This window comes from Lycorma delicatula, chromosome 3, assembly GCF_047948215.1.
Source record: "Lycorma delicatula isolate Av1 chromosome 3, ASM4794821v1, whole genome shotgun sequence".
Taxonomy (NCBI): Eukaryota; Metazoa; Arthropoda; class Insecta; order Hemiptera; family Fulgoridae; genus Lycorma; species Lycorma delicatula.
This window is the reverse complement of record NC_134457.1, coordinates 33,109,253-33,128,630: the sequence shown is the minus strand read 5'-3', so window position 1 is coordinate 33,128,630 and position 19,378 is coordinate 33,109,253. Positions and strand designations below refer to the sequence as shown.

Here is a 19,378-nt window from a genome sequence, read left to right as displayed (position 1 = left end):
GTAAACACACTATAAAGAAAGGGCATTATAGATAAGTACATATACGATATAACTTTAATATATAATCTTATTACACATTTATTAGAAATATTTTGCGTACTAACAGTGTTTTAATAAACATAGATAATGTAAAAATGTATAAATGAAAGCCTATTGAGTAGGATTAAAAGTAAGGTTATCTAAATTTATTTTTTTAAATAAAACTGTTAATTTTATGTTCAGTTAAATAATCTTTCTAATAATTAGGCGATATTCAACTGTGTTGCTACCAATTTATGCGGTAAATGAAATTTGTTTTACTTTCTGAATATTTACCACAGTTATTCGATACCCAACGTATAACTTATACGAAAAAGTTAAATTTATGAAGTTTAAGTCAGTTAGAAAAATTATTATTCGCTGGAAAAATAGAGGTAGAAATATTATTATTTGTTTGAAAATGGGCGTTGTTGGCAAAATTTTTTCTCCGTGAAAGTTACGATCGTGTTTGGCTGAATAACTTATTGTAAGCAATAAACTTTCTTCCGTGTTCGCTTCTTCTTCTATCCTATATGACTTGTGAAGTATTCCCTTCTTAAAACTCTGTGACCGTAAAATGTTTACAGTTTATTTTAAAGTCGAGTTTAGTTGTGCAATATTATCTTGTAAGATATTTCAATCTAATATACTGGCTTTCAATCAAAATATATAAAAATTAATCTTCACTAAAGAAGTTTAATTAATTAAAATATTGTAATTAAAAGATCTTAACTTAAACTATTAATTAAATTCTGGAGCTAGTTTAAACAATATATTTAATTGATTAGCGCTTTCGATAGCTAGCCACATCAGAGTAGTGTGAAGTAAATAAACGTTAAAATTGAACACTTTAAATGAATAAATTAATAATATACCACAAAATAATTTTATAATAATATAAACTTTCGCGTTTATGTTTGATATTGACATTTTAATTAATCATTTTAAATTTCTATATATTCTATTATTGTTATTGAAATTAACCTGCGTTTTTTCTTCTAATACATGCTATTTAATAATAATAATAACTACGACAATAATAAATAAATGTTCATATTAATTCATTCTTCATCCTTTATCAATAATTCTTTCTAACAGTTTCAGAAGGAAATATTTTCCTCAATTTTTTTTTTTTAATTAATGTATTTTTTATGCACTATGAAACCATAAGATAATTATAAATAAGTCGCAAAAAGCATTTTTATGTCTTTTGTAACTCTTAAATAATAAAATAATTTTTCAATCAAATAGTCTCTCAGGTAAAGTATAATCAAGCATTATCTGCGAACTTTGACACTAAGTCGGAGGATCGGCACTTCAGTTTTGGGACCTTTCTTATACTATACCTTCACTGCCGAACTTGCCGTTGAGAATGAAGTCAATGTCGCTTCCTTTACCGATGACACGGCTATTCTGGTCATAACAACCCAATTCTGGCCTCAAATAATCTATGAATCCGAATTAAATCTAATTATCAAGTGGCTGGATCATGGAAGAAAAGGTTAAATCAAACTAATTCGAGCCATCTGACATTCACAATGAGGAAAGGAGACTGCTCACGGGTCTACCTTCGTCGCATTTTATTCCCGCATACGTAAAGTGTTAGGTTCCTGAGTCTTCACCTGAATTGTCGTTTGACTTAGAAGGTTCAAGTGAGGAGAAGATAAAGCAACTTATCATAAAGTTACAGGAAATGCATTTAATGCTGGACAGGAGATCTGGGTTACCTTTGCCTAATAAGCTACTTTTAAACTCGGGTATTTTGAAATAAATATGGAAATATAGCCTCCAACTATGGGGCAAGACAAGCAAGTAAAATTTGACATCATACAGCGGTTTCAGAATAAATTAGCGAGGTGTATAACTGAGGCGCCATGGTTTGCTAAAAACAGTGAAATACACGAATATTTGGATCTACGGTACGTCAAGGAAGAAATACAACGTTTTAGTTTGAAATATGAACTTTGGCTAAATGATCACGTTAACGACTAACCCTAAGACCTCCTCGACAACCGTAAGGATGTTAAAAGACTTAAATCACTACACTTTCTGTACCTTAGTAACAATATAATGTAATTCAATCGCGATTGTTGTGCGTTAAGCAGTCCGTCATTTTTTTCTTCTCTATTTCCGTTTTTAATTTCATTTTTCATCTTTTATTTTTTGTTTTATTTTTCTTTTCTAAGTGTTGTATCTACTTGTTATTTTTATGATTGTGATTATTGTTATTGTTTTGTACTATACTACTAATGGAACAGTTCTACACAACTATCTTTTGTACGTACTACGTTCTTCCTTTAATAGGTCTGCATAGTATAGTATAATTTTTGTGAAATTTCAATGGGGATTCCTTTTTAATTTGTATATGTGATATAATTTACTCAAGATTCTACAAAAATATAACTGATTGTAAATAAAAATTTTAAAAATAAATGGTCACTAAATCTGAATGAAATACTGAAAGTTGGTATTCAATGTATAAAGCAGTGAAGGCTGAGTTTTTCTATTTCAGTTCAACTGATGAAAACTCTCAACATGGACCATGTCCTCCTGGTGCCGATAGCTGGTGTAAGTTTCAAAAAGCCAAAGCATAAGGTAAACCATATAATCACTAAAAGCACTTTCATTTACCTATTGTTATCGTGATTGAAATAAAACGATTTTTTAGTAACCTATTAGCTGAAGATCTATCAGTAAGGTGCGTAAAAAGTAAAATACAGAACCCTAATGAATCACTCAACAGCGTAATTTGGGCACGACTACCAAAAACAGTATCCGTTGGGTTTCAAACAATTCAGCTTGCTGTACATTAAGCCATAAGTACTTTCAATAAAGATAATATTATGAAATGCTTAGTTTTGAAAAGACCAGGAATTACTCCCGGTGTCAATTGTGTCCAGATGATGAAATTACTTGATAGAGGAAGGATCTCTAGAGATGATCGTGAACTGAATGAACTAATACAAAAAGATTTCAAAAGAAAAAACCAAGGATAAGACAATGTTAGAAGATGTCTTAGAAGAAGACGATAAGCTGTAGGCCCGTCATATGCTTCAGAAATGTATTGACAGGTAAAAAACTATGTATTTAAAACTTTAAGCTTTGTTTTCCGAAAACTTCATTTTTCTGGATATTTTTTTACCTTTTTCTCAACTCCTAAGAAACATACAGGAATGATTTTTTTTGTTTTGGGGGTATTCTCACTTACATATACTAATGTTTGAAGGAAGCAGAATTACAAAAAAATTTAATAATTGAAAATGATATTTTTTAGCATTAATTAACCTTTTTCGAAACAATTATAACTTTGTTGTAATACAAAATTTCCACAACCTGTTTCCCTTAAATTGATCCAAAAACTATTCTTTATAAGCTGTATAAATTTCAAATCAATTAAATTTCAGGATGCTGAGAAAAAAAACATAAAATCTTCTAATTTAATATTGCAGGGATCGAGCGGTATGACTCCCAAGTAAAGTAATTCCATAGAATCCATTAAAATTAATTATCACAAGCACTTCCTGCCTCCTTCTTCTGTAGCATTTGTATTAATACTATTTTCCTAATAAAAATGTTGTTTTTAAACTTACATATTACTGAAGTATTATTATTTAACTGAGCTCTAGATTAAAAAAAGAAGTTTGATTCAAAGTTCTAGCTGTAATTAAAAAATGAAAAAGTAAAATGAGTTATTAATAAATAATGACGTGAGATAAAGAATCTCTTTTACTTTTTTTAAGGTGTTGGATGAAAATATAGAACAGCATTTACAGGGAATCTGTTAAAAAGAAAAAAGAGGTACCTTCTTTGACATAAATGATGCAGACCATCCCTTCTCTTTTACAGGCCAAAGGTTTAAGTACTATCCTGATTGGCACTACAGAACCTTTATCTTTCATAAACGTTAAATTCAGAAACCCAACGTATGCTCTTTTTTCAGTAAATGTTTAAATCCATCAAACGTTATTTATTCAAGAACCCCTCGCCCCCGAATAAGCCCCGCACCTCGATTTTTCTGTCACTACAATTTTTTTTCTATCTGTGTATTTTGGTTTTAAGCCACGAAAAGCCCTTTTATTACCAGTGCCTTTCACCAGAAGTTATTTCTTCTTACACCAGTCTCGAATGCAGCTTTCATCTACGTCAAATTTTCTTCCTGCCGCCCGATTTCCATTTTTTTCAGCCTCTTCTATAACGCACAGTTTTTCATTTACTGTAAAAGATCGTAGACGCTGTCCTTTTGTACTCATTTTAATGCCTTAATTAAAATAAATCATCGTATTAAACTTTACAAGATAAACTAAACAGATAAAATGCAAATAACCGTCACATATACAAACAGTACAATGACTATGGCGAACAGACAAGACGAAGATGGGTAACTGATACTGTAACTGTAGTGTCATTAGAACCGGATGCAGCCTATACAGAATGAATTGGTCTTATAATAATACCGTAACTACGTTCTTGTCGATAATATGAACAGGATGTTAATAATTAAAGATGTATTCTGTATAAGCGGCATCCGGTATTGATAAACGAAAGCCTAATGTAACTATGTTTATGTGATTGAATTTTGGTACTTCTAAGAAAACGTTTACTTTACTAAATTATCCTGGCCAAAGGCTATGTTTCAAGTAAGCCCCGCACCCTTATTTTTTCTCTCCAATTCCAAGAAAAAAAGTGCGGGGGTTACTCAATAATTTTCAAAAAGAGTATATGAAAAATCTTGTAGTATAATTTTATATTAATTCAAATCTCCCAGTAGATTTTTTTTTATCACTAATTCGCCATATTTAAAATTTAATAACACATAATATTCTGATCTAGAAATTTCTTTTATAGAAGATATTATAGGAGAATTATATTTATTTTATTACGTTAGTATTTACACGAAGAGTTTAATCAGAAATTAGGTAAATCTATCAAATTTTGTTTCTGTTTCATTGGCAGTTTGAATATCCTTTCACTCTTATATACCTTTCCAAAAAGATATTAAAAAAAAAAAAATATGATTTAATCTTTTTTATATTTATTTTTAAAACTTTATTTATAAAGAAATTTTGCTCATATTGAATTCATTGTTATACAATTTCATGATTAATCGTTTTTATTTTATTACATTGTTGTGTTCTGTAATAAAGGTGTTAGGCTGTTGAGAATAATAGTTAAATGAGATGCATTGGATAAATAAAATTCCATACAACTGAAATGCATTTAAAATTTATAAACCTACAATTGCAAATAAAAACAGCTCAGACTACAGTCGTGTGAATTCGCTACATAACAAAGTGAATCATTATTTTCTCAGTAGGGTGGCTTCCAGATGGTTGTGACAAGTTTACCAAAGCCGACTCTACATAACCACCGCCTCCACTATGTGAGAAAGTGTGTGATACATAATAATGGAAGGTTTCCTATTTAAAGTGGTGTTTAGTAAGGTCTGTCTGCAGAAACTTTTGATAGGAATCCTCTACATAGGTTTCTACATTAGAACTGCCACCAACATTCAGAATACATACAATTAATGAAAAATGTCCCTCGTATTTTAATACACACATATATAGTTATCAAAATAAATGCCAGTAATTACGTCTGTTTTTAAATCGATACTTCTGTATCAAGTTGATAAAAACATGCTACAAAACCGCAAATGCAACGTGAATAATTTTATAGAATTTATACGTATTAAATAGTATAATATAATCTGTTTGTAGCATACATGTTAAATGTTGGTCACTACAAATTTACAGTGACTATTTGTGTATAAATTTAAATACATACATAGGGTAGGTACGAAGCACAGATTTTTTTTTGATTTTTTAGTTTTTAATAAATTATCTTCCGCTGGTTATTTCACTGACCTCAGTGGCAGAGTGATAGCATCTCACTCTTTCATCCATAAGTTCCGTATTCCTATTAATAGTATCCAAATTTTTTGCTTATCCCAATGTTTTTTTTTTGTACAGTATTATAATCACAGCAGTTGTAAAGTATATGGTGAACAAATAACGTCGTATCACTAAGCCCAGTGAAAGTCTGACAATAAATATATTGCCGTTCTCTAAGAAAACTCTCAGAGAAAGAAATTTGGAATATTGTTCCTATATCTTATATGATTTACGTACTGTATAACAATTGAAAAAGTGTCAGATAATGTAATCCGACAAGTTGAATTTTTCTTATCGTGAAAATGATTTTTCTTATATAAAATGAATTATATACAGTGTCCCAGCATATCAGAGTAATAGAACATTTGCACAAACTTGTAAAATTCACTTCTACTAATTTTATTTAGCGATTTTTTTATCATGCATAGGTCTCTTACGTAGCGTTCATAATCAATTTATATAAAATATGAACAGTAGAAAATCAATTTAAAAATATTACACATGAAAAGGTTTTTTTTTTTTAACTCACTTGAAAAAAGTTCATTAGTAATTAATTATAGACTGGCCTCATCTATTTTGACTGGCACTCTTTTAACAGTTGTCTGACGGATGATATTGAAATTAATTTTTTGTTACGTGTGAAAAAATATCTTATCTGACCGGGACTTAAATTTTTGGATGAAGACGAAGACTCTACCTCTTTACCAAGAAGGTTGGCTAAAAATTAATAATTAAAAACAAGGTAATAAATATAAAGATACCAGTTTAAAATTAATTACTATTAGATTTTTATTTAAATACTAATTTTTAAAGTTGGTGCCAAATTAGAAACAAAAAACTGCCAGTTTCTTTCTAATCGTTAATTTTGTGCCGACAAGGAATATAATAGGTGCCGTTTTTTTATTTTATATATGAGTAGGTCAATAAAACATTGTAATTCCTGTTAAAAAGATGTGTCCTTAACACAAAAAAACAAGAAAATTGCGTCTTGTTGAATATAAGAAAAAAAAATTACGTTGAATTGAGCATAAACCCACCTGGAATGTCGGATAATTTATTATTTTTAACCTCATTTTTTCTGTCCAACGTTCTTGAAGATGAACGTAAAATACTTCGAATGGTATAATCATTGCAAAGTAGATATTACTACAGTATCTCAATTAAATACTAATAAATTGGTTTACAAAATTTCGTTAAAAAAATTCTTTATAAAATATTAACTTAAAATTTAATGTTAAAACCGTTTAAATTATTAAACAATCATCATACACTACAGAAAAAGTAATAAAAAAATGAGTAAATAAATAAATGAAAATGAAGAAATAATAATACAACATATAAATTAACAGTTGTATGAAATAAAATGTAATCAGACTACTGTTAGCAGGCTTTTTATTATATAAGTAAGAAAATAATGGTCAATAAAATAGAAACTATTACTATTTTAAGCAATCAACCGAAAATTTAGATACAATTATTAGGTTGAGTAAGTAAAACATATGTAGAGATAAAAACGTGAAAGGTCCATGTAAGAGGAAAGAGAAAACAACTGAATATTCAGTTTAAGAAGATGTCTGGTTTCTAAGAAAGAGCTCGCATCTTTCACTATCTAACAAACAATTATTGTACACGGCAATCCTGAAACCGATTTGAACCTATGGGATCCAGTCTTGGGATCAAGCAGCTCCAACGTGGAGATTATACAGAAATTCCAAAACAAATTACTAAGGTGCATCACAGAGGTACCTTGATTCATAAGAAACAGAAATCCACGAATATCTGGGTTTAGAGTATATTTGAGAAAAAATACAACGATTCGGTACAAAATATAAATTGCTGTTAAACAACTACGTTAACTATTTAACTGTTAACAATCTAGACAATAGAAAAAGGCGTTCGAAGGCTAAAACGACTCCACATGTTGGACCTTGGCGACTTTATTTGATTTGAGGTTGAACTTCTTTTTTCCGACCATTTTTAACCAGATAGGGGCAACCGGTAATCGCCTAGAAGACACTGCCTCGATCGGGCCTGAGTGACGTGCTGTAGAATTTTTTTTTTTTTTTTTTTTTTTTTTTTTAAAATAACTTTTTAAAATAACTCACCTAGTGCATACAGCTAAAACCGCTGCCCTGCTCATCGGGGTCCCTCCTGGTTCATTGGTACATCATGACAACTGTATCCAGTTGCCCCGATGCCTCTCTTCAGAAGGGCTACCCTTCCCGGCCCTATACCCTAATCAGAGTCCGGGTATGCACCCTACGCACACCTCCTCCGAATCGCGCGCCCACCTCACATACCTTGAGGGTCCTTAATACGTCATCGGAGGGTCCCAATCTAACCACTCTTGTATGTGGATGGACTAAAAACGCTCTCTCCAATGAGGCTATCTTCCTTGTCCCTAAATGTGTCCACGATTTGACTCCTGGCGACCTTATTTTTTTTCGTCAGTGTTTTTTTTTTTTAAATTATCATATGTGCCTAAACCAGCTCAAATCAGTCACGATGCAATTAAGACCCCATAGGATAACTTCAGGTTCAACTGCATCAACTTAGTAACCTTTCGTATCAATCAAAAACAAAAATTCATTCTTACAAACAAAAATTGAACTTCGTTCAATTTTTTCTACTGCTTTTTCATTGTTAATTGTTTTATTTTCATTTTTTCTCCTGCTTATAAATTCTTTTGATTATTTTTGTTTTGTGTTACACTACCAATGGTACTGTTCTCTGACCTAATGTTATGTGTGTTCTTACATTAAACATTAGAGTTTCTGTAATAGTGTAACTGGATTATAAGTTGTACATTAAAAAAAAATTTCAATAAGTATTAAGCAAATTATTTATAAACATAATAATTCGTAATGATCGTGACAAAAAAGATGTTAAAATCGTGTATGTTATCATACATGTTTTAATTTTTTTATATCCCTACTGCTATTTTTACTTGGATTAACTTACTATAGGATCATACGAGGAAATCCTCCACAACTAAAAAATAAGAATTGACAAACTCTATGCGTTTGGTCTTGAGTAATGCTTTAAGATACATGAATAAGAAATTGTTAAATTGAGTTCTTGTTTAATTTTATTTCTTTAAAGTGTTGAAAATGTAAATAACGTACTCAATATAGTTTGCTGCACTGTTAAAACAATTAAAAATTAAGCAGTAACGTACACAAATTAATTTATAAAAGGAAGGTTGTAAATGATTTAAGAGAAAAGTTATTATTTGAAACTAAACTAGAGCTCTATCTATTTTATTTTTATTTGTATGCATAGTTATCGTATTGTAGAACCATTTACTTTAATAGTAATTAGTATACTTTAGTACTTTAATATCCGCGGTATTCCGCACCCCGATTATTTAATTAAAAAATTACTTGTTAAATAATTTATAAATTGAAATTTTATTAAAATTGAATGTACAATTATATCCAGAAAATTTAGAACAGGGTTTCTTTTACGAATGATATCTTTTTTTGTGAAGAAAAAATATATATCTAAGATTATTGGAAATATGAATTACGGTTAAAAAAAGAATTTTAAGCGATGAAAGAGAAATTTTCTACGATCTAATTTATAAGCAGGATAGAACAAGAATTTTATCGATTGTAAACTTAACAGCTGGTGCCACTGATGACGTAGGAGTGGTTTAAAAGTGATAAGATGACGCAGTCAAAGTTGCAAAGTTGCACACAACTAAACTGACATCATAGTTACGAAAATTTTATTGAACGCTGAAAGTTATTTTAAATTTACTTTAACGTTGTCTCTTTATTAAATTTACATTCAATTATGAGAAAAGTTAATAATTATACTGACAGCGTATTGATTTTTTTTGACTACGTACGTAAGAAGGAATGGGATTGATTGATATATTTATCTATTTGGTTTTAAATCAATTTCTATGTTGAGTATGTCCCTGTAATGTCAAAATAACTGTATTACTAATAATAAATAATTATAAAAGACTTCTTCTCAATTTTACGAATAAGATTGGATGAAAAGTTGAACGTAGGTATAATTATTTTGGATTTTTTCTGTCATCTACTTGCTAGCATATCTACCACCAGTACATTAATTAACCTACACGTAATTAATTGTAAATATAAATATTTTACTTTTACTCAGGAGGCCAGTAGGACACAATATCTGCCAAAATATTTTCAAAAAGTCCTCTCTTTCTTGCCGTCGACTCCAAATGAACTCCCACAAAAAGAACTCAATCGTCGCATTGGGCTTTGTTGAGTTGCTTTGCGAGCCGACGCGTTCTCTACTGTCTTTTTATGAGCCCCGGTAAAAAAACATTCCCTTGTTTCACGACAAACATCTCCAAACACCCACTATTGCGGTAATATAGAGCCAACATCGTTCTTACGCTGCGAAAAGAGGTCTGTATGCACTGGAAATTTTGTGCCTGTTACTACATCCTTTATTAAATGAATTAAAAATAGTTAATAATAGTTTCTATTATCTATTTAGAAAATGTGTGCCTAATTGGTAAAGAAAAAATTTAGTTAAAGCATAGGTTTAATTAAACTAAGTTTTGAACGTTGATTTTGTGGTACAAAAAATCATTCACAAAATTAATTTTTATTACATATTAATCCCTTCGTTCACATCTTAGTACGTACTCTGTACACATGCTAATTAAAAAAATAATAACAATAAACAGTATTAATTAGGTAAATAAAATAAAATTAGTCTTCTTAAAACTTTTTCATTAGTATTTTTACCTATAGTAATTAGTATTTTTACCCAATATTCATTACGGGCTTGATACTATCGGAAATTATATGATTTTCTTTTGCCTTTTTTATAATAAAAATATTTAGTAATTCGTTTTATAGATGTATTAAAATAATTTTCCCAAAGATAGACCAGCCCTGGGCTGGACTAGTGATTCATCGCAAATCAGTTGTTTAACAGCTGATTTTCGAAGTAGAAGGTTCGAATCTTAGAAAAAGCTAAGTTGTTTTTATACGGATTTGAATAATAGACAGTGGATACCGGTGTACTCTTCGTGGTTGGAGTTCAATCAATCTCACATCTTCAGGAATGGTCGGCCTGAGTTTCTACAATACTACGTCAAATTTGCAATTCATCATATATATCATCCCGATCACATTGGTGTATGGGGAGGTTGGTTGCTGTTCATTAGTTGAAGTGAAAAGCTTAGCCCCTTAGTTGAAGTGAAAAGCGTTAAAGCCCTGAACGTGGGTGGGGTGGTGTGTCGATCGGAATCGTCACAAGGCGGGAGTCTTCCCCTACGAGGGTTGGAATGTTCACTAGTTGAACAGCATTCTGTTGATGTTCAACTGAATGTTAACGTAAACATTAGGAAAAAAGTACAACTTTTCGTTTTTTTTTTTACCACTATAAAACTAAAAACAATTTTTGTTCTTTTCATACCTAAAACTTTTTTCATAAAAATTCGCTGTTAATAAACTAAAAAAAAAAAAAAAATAATAAAATTACTTTCCGTTCAGATTTATACAATACCAACTAACTTTTCTATAATTCATAAATGTTAATTGTCTGAAATTTTATTGGAAAATTATTAGAAATTTCTTATGTAAAATAGACTTTTTTTTAATGATATCAATATACCAGTCAACCACAGACAGAAATTTTAATGTTAATAGTGTATACAATAGAACATGTATTCTAACTGTAGGTAATTGGTCGAGACATTTAATTATGATTAAATAATTAATTAGGAAGTTGATTACATAATAATGGGTGGTTAGTGTGAGGTTTACAACCATCAGTTGTCAGTAACCATGCTGGCAAATTTATAAACTGGGAATTTATTTCATTAATTATAGTAAGTAATATGATGTAAAAACAAACGCTAGTGAAAATATAATAGATTTAATATTACCATGAAAAAGAAAATTACTAATGAAAATTTTTTTAAATTCAACTACATTAAGTATTTGTTTTACCTTACGCCTACCTTGTTTTTTTTTATTTTTCAGTTATGACAGTCTGGTGGATGTTGCTATTTTATGATCTTTTCATATCTACCTCTTTAACTTAATCGTGCATGTTTAATTAATTGAAATTTTTATTTTATTTAACCATTTATTATCAAGATAATAGACGATATTAAATGTGATACACTCTGTTTATCCAGAGTGTATCACATTTAATCACAAAGTTCTTCCAGAACTATAATTTTTTTTTTGGTCTTCAGTCATTTGACTGGTTTTGTGCAGCTCTCCAAGATTCCCTATCTAGTGATAATCCTTTCATTTCGGTATACCCCCCTACATACTACATCTCTAACAATTTGTTTTACATATTCCAAACGTTGCCTGTCTGTTTTTTCCTTCTACCTGTCCCTCCAATATTAAAGCGACTATTCCAGTATGCCTTAATATGTGGCCTATCAGTCTGTCTTTCCGTTTAACTATATTTTGTTTCAAATGCTTCTTTTTTCATCAATTTGCCACAGTAGCTCTTCATTTGCCACTTTATCCATCCATCTGATTGAAACTATCATTACCTAATAGAAAAAATAATGGAATACATACATATAAACATATGTCCTAAACTTCCTCGTTTGCGAGTTACGGCTATTAAATTATTTCGCTCAAATTTCCGCTAACCCGGTGAAATGAGGTCGTAATGAAATTTTTAGGACGTTAATTAAGGGTAAAATTAGTATTCTCTTATAGGTCTTCACCTGAAAAATCGAATAAAATAGGTCTCAGAAACCTTTTTGCAATAGGTTTTGAGGAATCTGTGGTAAATACCAATAAATTGTGGTAAAAAACACTGTTATTTACGTTTGCCGTACAATAACTTTGTTAAATGGGTAATAAATACAAAATATTTTTAAATAAATCATATGCAGAATTTAATTCTGAAGAAAACTGGGATAAGATAAGTTGAATAAAACAAAGAGAAGTTTGAAAAATCCAAATTTTATATAGAAAGAGTACATTACTACTTTTGTTAGAAAAGTACTTATTTAATGTAAACAAAAACCAAATTCTTTTTTGGTGATGAGAAAAATTCGTAAAAACAATATTTACAAAATTTAAAAACTGATGTTAAAAAGTTTTAAAAATCTGGAGATTCAAAATTGTAAAATAAAAATAAATTACGATTATTTAGATAATAATTTTTCTGGTCAAAAACCATAAGAAATCACAAATTCTGCCCATAATTAACGTCCTAAAAATTTCAGTACAATTTCTACGGGGTAGCTGAAATCCGACCGAAATAGCCGTAACTCGCAAACGAAGCACTTTAGTCATCATGAAGTTCCCGGGAAAACTTCATAATGCACTCTGTATATATATATATATATATGTGTGTGTGTGTGTTTTTTTTTCAGAGCCACGCGCGCGCACGAATTCACACAGACAGAGTATATATTATTCAATTTGTAAGAGAAAAAGAAAAGCATGATAATAGAGATATTTTAGGAACGTAGAGATGCACTTTAGCTGTAATTTGGGATTGAAATCTTTTTTATTTGAGCTTTGACATGAATTTATATCTTTATTCCTTAATTTCCCTCGCTAGAATTGTTTAATTTTATTTTTATTATACATAATAAAATGAAATAAATTTATTGTTCTAATTTTTAGGGTTAGTTCTATAAAAATATCGTTCCAAAAATAAAAATCATTGTTATTGATGAATTGCTCCAGACTAGAAGGTACTAAATGGGTAGATATTCTACTAATTGATTCTTTACTGTATTCTAATGCAATAATTATAACGGATTGAATTATCAGTAAAAAAATATAATAATGCACTTTGTCTTCTACATCAATATTCATTGATCTATTGAACCAGGAAACGTTAATGAAGGCCATAGTGATTGATGGGTGAATTACCTGGTACCAAAATAAACTGTACTTAACAAATCATCCGTATATTTAATAATAAAACTATTCTGAGATAAATTTAGTTAAAAATTAAAAAGAAAAAAATATTAATTTTTAAAAAATTAAATAAGTTTGTTTAAAACAACAACCGTGAATTTCAAATTTTATATAATTTAAATATTGCAAAAATTAATTTAGGAAATATTAAATTCATTTTTAAAAAAATATTTAAAAAAGAAACTAATAGCTTTTTTATAATAATTTAAAAAAATATTATTTATTAATTTTTAACTATTTCCTATCTCATCTCTTTTCCTCGTATATTGTGTGATGTCTGATGTGGTAGAATATTATTTTACCATTTTTAGAAGTGCAGGATGCTTTCATTAGATGCGTTTGAAATATCAATACGTAATATCTCCAAACTAAAACAAAAATTTTGTAAATATATATACCTTACTTTTTTCATAACGAATGATAAAAAAAAGAACTACATAAGATTTGTGGTTACGAAGATCAATTTCCAATATTCTACGCAAGACTTTCCATGGTTCCTAAAACAGAAAGGTGCGTGTTTTTAAAATGAAAAAAAGAATTAAGTGGTTGGTGGTGAAACTGTATAATTATCTTTGCAATGAACTGTTTTAAAATACTGCTAGTACCTAGGATCATTATTCTGAATTCAACCGTTTTTATTTTTAAAAATAAATCATTCCGGTACTCTGGAAAAGACTTCCATAAATATGCCACCTACAACGGAAATCTCTTGCGGATGGAAAAGTATAGAACGTCGTGTTGTGATTCCGTTCCAGATTACATATCTAAAACGGTTTTTTTTTGTTTTTTTTTGCTTTTCTTTTAATAAACTACTCTCTTCTAAAATGAACTATAAAACACACAAGTTATTCTTATCAGCAGAAAAAATATATTAATTGGCTGTTGAATGTTTGACTTAGTAGAAGAGATAAATTTTAATATATTCAATATCTTTTTAAATTTTTTATGGCGTTGATTTTAATCTGTTTCCTGTATTATTGTGTTATTTTAATTTTGATTTAGATGGTAATTATTGGTTTATTTTATTTTTTAAGCAACTATAGGCTAATCACCCAATTATAGTCGTTGATAAAAGATACATTTTTGTATGTACAAAAAAATCCAAGCCTGATTAGGATTTGAATCCTAAACGTCAAAGACCTATTGAATGGAAGAGTCCTACTACTCTACCAAGGAAATAATTACAACGCTTAATATGATTTTCTCTCCGTATACGCAAAAACAATAAATAAATAAAGAAATAAAGGTTATTATTGACTGAGGATTTTGCTTTATTTAACAAAAAATATGCGTTTAATTAATTTTTTCCTTAATAATAATAATAATTCAATAAATTAGCACTAAAATTTAATTTATATGGGTGCACATTGGTGCACCCATATAAATTAAATTTGTTATATGGGTTCGTTAAGATATTTTAAGTCTTTTTTAATATTTTTATAAGATAAAATTTCGCAAATCAAATAACGTACTTTTGTATGTAAGCAGAACAAAGTTTTATTCGATTTCAAAAAGTCCATAAATCATAAAACATCTTGAAAAGACAAATTTAAGTGTGAGGGTCGAGACCGGTTCACTTCTTACCTCGTCCATCATTCACAACGTCACGTGATATCTACAGTACGTCCGTTCGTTCTACTGACTCTGACTCCTATTTTCCTCGACCCGCCTGATCATCCGATCTCACATCATTTCGCTGAACCAAAGAAGCAAAACTCAATTGAAATAGAAAGAAACCTAGCAAATATTGAGGCTAGCGACCGATTCTCTTTTATATTTTGTTTACTATTCTCGTCTTTATTTGTCTGAGATTCAATTTCATAGTTCTTGTTATATTACACACTTTTTTATTTTTTTTATTTCAGCAGCAAAAAGTGATTTTAAATTTTGACTTCAGAAACAACTATACCTTGGAAAATTTATCCGTGCTACGTATAAATTATTAAGTTTTTATCTAGATGTTAATCAGAATTTTTCATAATACCATTGTAGTAAAAATTACATTTTAAATTATGAAGCCAATGTGTTTTTTCACGTATTGTTGCACTTAAATTAATAGGTGTAAAATTTCTAGTAAATAACTTTTTATGAAATTTTGTTTATTTATTAAAATTTCGATAGAAAGTTAACGCAAAAAAATATAATGAATCGGCTCTAATAAGAACTAGGTGGTGAATCAGTTCTGCTTGTGCTCCAGGAATGAAGAAAAACGTCCTCTAGGAACGAATAAATTATCAGATGTTTGTAGATGTACTACCCCAAGGATAAAAAAAAATAACTCCCCCAACATTTGATTAGATCAAGTGGTACCTTGTAAAAAACCATCCTATCCTGACCCATCAGGTTGGTCTAGTGGTGAACACGTCTTCCCAAATTAGCTGATTTGGAAGTCGTGTGTTTCAGCGTTCAAATCCTAGTAAAGTCAGTTATTTTTACACGGATTTGAATACTAGATCGTGGATACCGGTGTTCTTTGGTGATTGGGTTTCAATTAACCACACATCTCAGGAATGGTCGAACTGAGAATGTACAAGACTACACTTCATTTACACTCATACACATCATCCTCATTCGTCCTCTGAAAGTATTATCTGAAAGATAATTACTGGAGGCTAAACAAGAAAAAGAAAGAAGACCATCCTATCCTATAATTTATACAATAAAATTCACAAATAAATTATAACAATACGCATTACACAAATACATTGTATAAAATAAATATACAATAAATTATAGCATAAAAATTGATGTGATTAAAGTTCATACTAAACATCCATATAAAAACATGATATAATGAAGGGTAAATACATGATATACTAAATTTAAAAAAAATAAGTAAAAAATAATTTACAGTAATTTAAAATAATTTAGTTTTACTATAAATAAAATAGTGAGAAAACTTTTTCTAATATTTAATTTATTAAAAACGGCAAAGGAATCATATTAGCCTCTTTTTGTAAGTCGCTGCGTTGTGTTGAATTACACGAAAACATTACTGTTGTCTGATTACGTAGAGGTGATTTTTTTTTTTTAAATAAGGACTGGTCTTTTTTGCAGATGTTGCAAATTCATAAATATAATCGCCAGGATTAAGTTAGCATAATTATTTTTATAAATATTTGCCTATATAATTCATAATTATGACCGCAAAACCATGATCTGAGAACCCATTTCCGTTCTTTGAAAACTCGTTTTGATTTTTTTAGGAAGTTTCAAGAGATAATATTATACTTCAGATAGGAATTTATATAAGCATTATAAATATTTAATAATGATAACAAAAACTATTTTATTTAGACGCTTCATAGCCTTTCTTAAACATTGAGGAAAACAGTAATCTATGAATATCACAACCACTATATTCTTTGGTTATGCATACATTTTTATTACTATATTCTGAACTCTAAATAAATTAAAATGTTTAATTCAATCTAAAGCTTATGTTAAAGCTATTTAAATTATCATAATTCGTAAATATACATAATTTTTATATAAATAATCTAGTATCTGGCAACAATTTATGTAATGATGATTTTAACGTTTTGTTGTAAATTATTGATTGAAGAAAAAAAATCATTAACTCATTTTTAATTATTTTTGAATAACACACGGAAAAAGATTACACTAAACGGAAATTCCATTACACTTAAACTACATGTAAACTAACTAAACTATTATTAAGGACGTTTTAATAAACGTGACTCATTTTACGCGCAATAGTTAAAGCCCATGAACCATATGTAGACCTGAATATCATGTACAATTATAAAAATTGTAAAGAGTGATTATGATGTTATACTAATAATATTAGTGGATAAGTTGATATCACAAAAAAAAAGGTGAACAGTAGTTGTAATCAACTACTAAGTAACTAGTTGTAATCAACTCAGTATTTATTATTAAGTTAAATATATTTAGTTATGTTTATGAAACAATTTGATATAAAACTGTCAGTATTATAATTGTACAGCTGTTGCCATACATTTTAACCGTTTAGTTTATGAATTGTACAGACTCGTAGGTTGCGTAAATAATAACGTGAACAGCTATAGGTTAAGACTGTAATTTATTTAAATTGAAAACATGTTATTTTAATAACGTTTCAAAATGAATCGAGGTTATAAGGTCATGTAAAATGTATTTACGTACAAATGTTTTACGTACACTGTATACATGAAATGAAAGGATAACTCAAACAGTCTTTACTGTAAGTGTTCAATATGAGCACCATTTGACACACGACACACATCCAGACGATAGAGTTAATCCACACTTTAATCGGTAAGTCTGGAGTAATTAATGCGATACCTGCTTCAATCTTGTGTCTCAAGTCAGGTAGGTCAGCTGACAACCGTGGCACATACACTTGATCCTTATAAATCTCAACAAAAAAAAAACCTGCAAGGGTTCTGATCGGACGAATATGGAGGTAACGGCAAACAAGCCCTGTCATCTGGTCCCCGGCAACCAATCAGCGGTCGGGAAGTATTTCATTCAACCTATCACGTCCAGCGTTATGACATTGATGAGACGCAACATCTTGTTTCCAAATAAAGTTCTTTGGTTCGTATTGCAATTGAGGAAAGAGCCATAATTGTAACATATCAAGATAGTTCATTTCAGACATAATTGCTTCTGCGAAAAAGAACAGCCCGAAAACTTGCTGTCGGGATACGGCACAAAAAACATTCAGTTCTGGGAAGTCTCGTTCACACTGCAATATTTTGTGAGGATTTTCTGATCCTCAGATAACCCACATTATAAGTGTTTACTTTTACATATTAAAATGAAATGTTGATTCATCACTGAATACAACAAGATGAAAACGGTGCACGGTGAATACTTTCATTTGCGAAGCTAGCACGCTAACCATAATCTGTAGGCCTTAGAGCTTGTAACAGGTGTAAACGACATGTGCGCAGTTGTACGCGTTTCCTTAAATCCCTCCACACAGGAATTGCTAATTCGCGGCTTGCCTTCCTAACGGATTTACTGGGACTACGCACAAAAGACCCTCTTATACGTTCAACATTGTCTTCGCACACACTCCGTCGTCCTGTATTCTTCCCTTTACAAACAAATTTCCCTTTAATTTTTTTTTTTTAGAGCTGCGCCTACAAAAATAAATTGTGACCAAAAAACAATTATTCAAAAATCAATTTGTGTAAAAGTGATTATTGTTAGTATGTCCATATATATCAATTATAAAATATTGATGTATTTATACACATTTAAACGAAAACAGTTAGGTAGCGTATTTTATTTTAGATTAAAATAAAATCTGATTTTCATAGAACTCCATTCTTTGTAAACTTCATTTGTATTTCCTTCTTGACCATTGGCTAAACTTCTTGACCTTCCTTCTTGACCATTGACTTCATTGGCTAAACTAATTTACTTTTCATAAGGTCACCCAAATGTTCATTTTCGAGTCTGTTTCGGTATTTTGTTTTTTGTGGAATTCATAACAGAAAATCCACGTTCACGGTCTACGTAGGATGCTTGAAGAGTTCCCATAATGTTACATAGAAAGGAAATGTTAGAAAATTTAGGATTAGTTTG

At 29.7% G+C, this 19,378-nt stretch overlaps 1 protein-coding gene across 1 annotated transcript in view; it reads left to right on the top strand.

Moving 5' to 3' along the window:
• Positions 1–19,378, top strand: part of LOC142320867 (limbic system-associated membrane protein-like) — a 1,323,513-nt gene that overhangs the window by 875,567 nt on the left and 428,568 nt on the right. The gene's annotated exons all lie outside the window — the stretch shown is intronic.